This window comes from Alnus glutinosa, chromosome 10, assembly GCF_958979055.1.
Source record: "Alnus glutinosa chromosome 10, dhAlnGlut1.1, whole genome shotgun sequence".
NCBI classification, from domain to species: domain Eukaryota; kingdom Viridiplantae; phylum Streptophyta; class Magnoliopsida; order Fagales; family Betulaceae; genus Alnus; species Alnus glutinosa.
Genome location: NC_084895.1, coordinates 7,238,590 through 7,242,706, shown reverse-complemented (window position 1 = coordinate 7,242,706; position 4,117 = coordinate 7,238,590).

The window sequence follows — 4,117 nt, the reverse complement described above, 5'->3', positions numbered from 1 at the left end:
ACCATTGGTTCCCTCCTGTATACAAAAGATCTCTCATTCCTCTTGGTCTTCGACGTATACTTGGTCCTCAAGGTATGCTTCATCTTTGAGGTATGCTTGCCAATTCTTCTTCTGTTTGGGATACTTCTTCCTATTCGGGTTTACGGGTTTGCGGCAACTCCTAGCATTGTGCCCCTTTTCACCACAATTTCCAAACCGCACATCGTAGCCCTTGTGATTCACTTTAATGCTCTCATCTGGCTGCTCATCAAGTCCTCTTTTCCTCTATTTTTTGGGCCTCACATGTTGTTTCCTTGGCTATGGTGGTTCTATAGGTTTCACACCCTCGTCAATAGGCCACTCATCTGGGCCAAGCATAGGATTAATCCCGGAGGCATAGGACTTTCTGTATGTATCCATCAGGTACCAATGGCTGACATAAGCCTCGGGTTTTCCTTTATTGAGGTATATCGCACAAACTGCATGTGGACAAGGAATACCATTAAGTTGTAACCTCCTACAGCCACACGTTCTTCGTTCAATATCCATCACCCGCAGAGCCTCATAGGCACTATCGACCTCAAACTATATCTGATTGCTCCAGTGGCAAATATAGTTCTTTGCCTCTAACTTGTTTCTCTCCAGCTTCTTCACAATCTTCGGACAAATTACGTGTGATGTCGTTGTTGCCCTAACATTTTTTGACTGAACCGGTTCATAATTTGCCGCCATATAGTCTCGAAACAAGTTAGTATTGGCTGGCATCTTGCTTCAAATACCCAAGCATTGAAGCTCTTGGCAATGTTATTTAGCAAGATGTCATTGCAGCTGATGGTTTGGAATGCATGCCTTGACCACATTTTTGGGTCAACCCCCTCAATGTACTCGACAGCTTTTTTGTCCATACCTCCAATCATAGAGTGGTAGTACTTAAATTGGACTTCATTGGACGCCCTAGCTGCACCCCACAACACGTCCTTAAACTCCTTCCCCTTCCATCCCTTGCCCTTCATATTTGCATGCAAGTGCCTGACACAATAACGATGCTCGAGACCAGGCATTAGATCCTCCAGAGTAGCCCCTGTGTAAACAAAAATTAAATGTTAAAAAAAATGTTATTAAAATGAAAATGATCATAGGAAAATTGAATTAGATATTACATTTTGTCGGTCCAACATGAATGAGTCCTATGGGTGTAAACGAGCCGATCCTGAGCGGGTATTGCTTGTTCGAGATCGGCTCATTTATGTTGAGGTGAAGCTCGAGCTTGACACGAGCCTAAATTCAGTGTGTGAGCTAGGTTCGCTATGGAAGATTTGCTGATCGAGCTCAAGCTCGAGCTCGATCATTTTGGTCGATCCCGAGCTTGAGTACTCGACTCGAGCTCGGCCCGAATCAAATATGAAAAACTAAATTGACTTTAAAGATAAAGTGTGTGCATAAGTGTCAACAAAAATTAAAGCACAGCGAAAAGTAAATGACACACAGATTTTTGTTGACGAAGTAGAAACTCAGTTAAGAGAAAAACCACTCCGGGGCAGCCAAACCTAAGAATTCCACTATTCAGCAGACGAAGCTAGATACAAGACAGTAACACTCACATGTATCGATGCAGTGGTCGTACCTTGATCTCTGACGTGTAACCCAATACGAACGCTTCCCAACCAGGTTCACCTACCTGAAGGGGTCTTCAATGGAACTCCTTACCTTAGAGCCGACCTCTAAGATAGACTTCGATTTATAGCACAACACACTTGTAAAACGGCTTCAGAGGGATTGATGACTTCTCTGAGCTCTAATGGAATTCACACCGAATTCTTGCAGTGCTCAGTGTCCAGGGGCCTCTATTTATAGGCTAGGGGCTCAAATGAGCGTCAGGCAAAATATACCTGGGCACCGTCCGGACGGTGGACATGGGCCGTCCGGACGGACAACTGTGCAACAAGATTTTCTGAAAAATTCGGGGGAAAATCTTTCCTGTTTAATGACATCGTCTGGACGGGATGGCACATCGTCCGGATGGTCGCACGTCTGCTGCAAGTAATTTCCTTATAAGGCACTCCAGCGTCCGGACCATGGGGGATGAGCATTCGGAAGGCTATTCTTCAGCACGCAATTCCAGTATCTGTAATGCACGCGTCCGGACCATGATAGGCAGTCGTCCGGATGGTTGAAGTCGAATCGGCAATTTCCTTCTTTGATGCACGCGCGTCCGGACCACAGCTGTCAGACGTCTGGACGGTCATATTTGAATTGCGATTCTTGCCTTACGGAGACGCGCGTCCGGACGGGATACCACATCGTCCGGACGGTTGACTGATCTTCCCTTTCTTTGAACTTGGAAAGAAATCAGAAGCTCATCGAGTACTGGGAGGCGTCCGGACGTGCTGCTGAAACGTCCGGACGGATGCAAGCTGGCACAGAAACTTCTTGATACAGTATGGGGTCCGGACGGAATGAATAGTTCATCCGGACGGATGATGCTGGTCTGTATGACGTCCGGACGGGATGACACGTCGTCTGGACGGATGGAACAGTGAACAGATGGGCGTCCGGATGGGATGGCTCGATCGTCCGGACGGCTAACAGGGAACTTGAATTTCTTCTGACTTGCAGACTCTGAATAGTAGAATCCATGTTTACAGCATCTTTACACTTAAGTGATTTTGTCCAAACATAGAATGAGGCCAAAATACTAACAAACTCCCCCTTTGGCCATTCTGGGACAAAAATCACTTGACCGGTTTGGAAATACATTCCCGGCCCAAAATAAAAATTACTCCCCCTTTTTGTCACAAAGAGACAAAGGGTAAAACAGAGTAATAAAAACTAGTTGTCATAAAAATTACTCCCCCTAACGGTCCCGGGAAACAGAGTAATATATATCCAAAAAGTTTTAACAAAGCAGAAATTGTCTCAAAATAACAAAAGACAATAAAAAGTCTACAAACATAAGAGGGAATAAAACATCCTCAGGCATGGGTAAAATCCCATCTGCAACATCCTCATCATCATTGCTGCTAGGATGATGATACTTCAAGCACTCCTGAAGGTCCAGCTGGTTCTGCTCCACGCGCCTGTCGATGGAGTGCATAGCTAGCTGCATGGATGAGATGGACTACTGCATGGAACACGTAGACTGCTGCATGGAGGACATAGACACATGCATGCTGCTCATCCCTCCCTGAAGTGCAGCAAGAGCCTCCATAATTTGAGCATAATTAACCTCCGGCTCAGATGGCGGAACAGTATGTGAGGATGAAGCCATATCTGGAAAGCCGACTGGCATAGCAACAGGTGGAGGCACCTCATCATCGGAGTCATCTCTCCGCAGCTGCGCATTAGACTTCATCAATGTCTGCTTACTGATGGGCTACTGGATTTTCATCTTCGATTCGCCATTGACATTGATGCCCGACTGAAGAATAATCTGAGTGAGGAGGCAGCCAAACGGAAGACCAGCAGTGCTCTCATCACGGGCCTCTATCATAACCCCCAAAATGTGGTTGCACAGGCAGAAAGGCAAGCGGAGGTGGATTGCATAGACAAACTGGGCTCGTTTCAGGATCAGATCACTGCACCGAGCAACAGGACAGATGTTCTGCTGAATGATCTTGGACAGCATGCGGTGGGAGGATGACAGGGCACCAATCCGGATGGCAGTAGAGCGCTCCTCACCTTGGGGAACGGCACGAAAAAATTCCCTGAGATCATCCAGGGATGGAGGAAGCACCACCTCATTGTATGGGCTGGCCGAAATCTCGAGTACTGGGACTCGGATGATGTGACTGATGACCTGAGGATCAATAGCGATGAGATGGCCTGCAATGGAGGACTGAAGCACCACTCCATGATCATCATTCTGCACCATCTCTAGGTTGGCGTAGAAGAGCTTGACCAATCTGGTGTACACCACACAAGCACAGCTGTGGAGATATCCCCAGTTGTACGTCTGGATGATGTCAAGTATGTTGTCCAGCGGTGGCACCATGATATCAGCCCGAAGGACGTTCCGCTCAGCAATGACGGAGCGGTCCATAATTTTGGCTTGAATTGCAGCCCTATCTTCCACAAGCCTCTGAAGGACCCTGCGAGGTGGACTGCCGGCAGACATCATTCTGGAAAAGATCCAACAAGA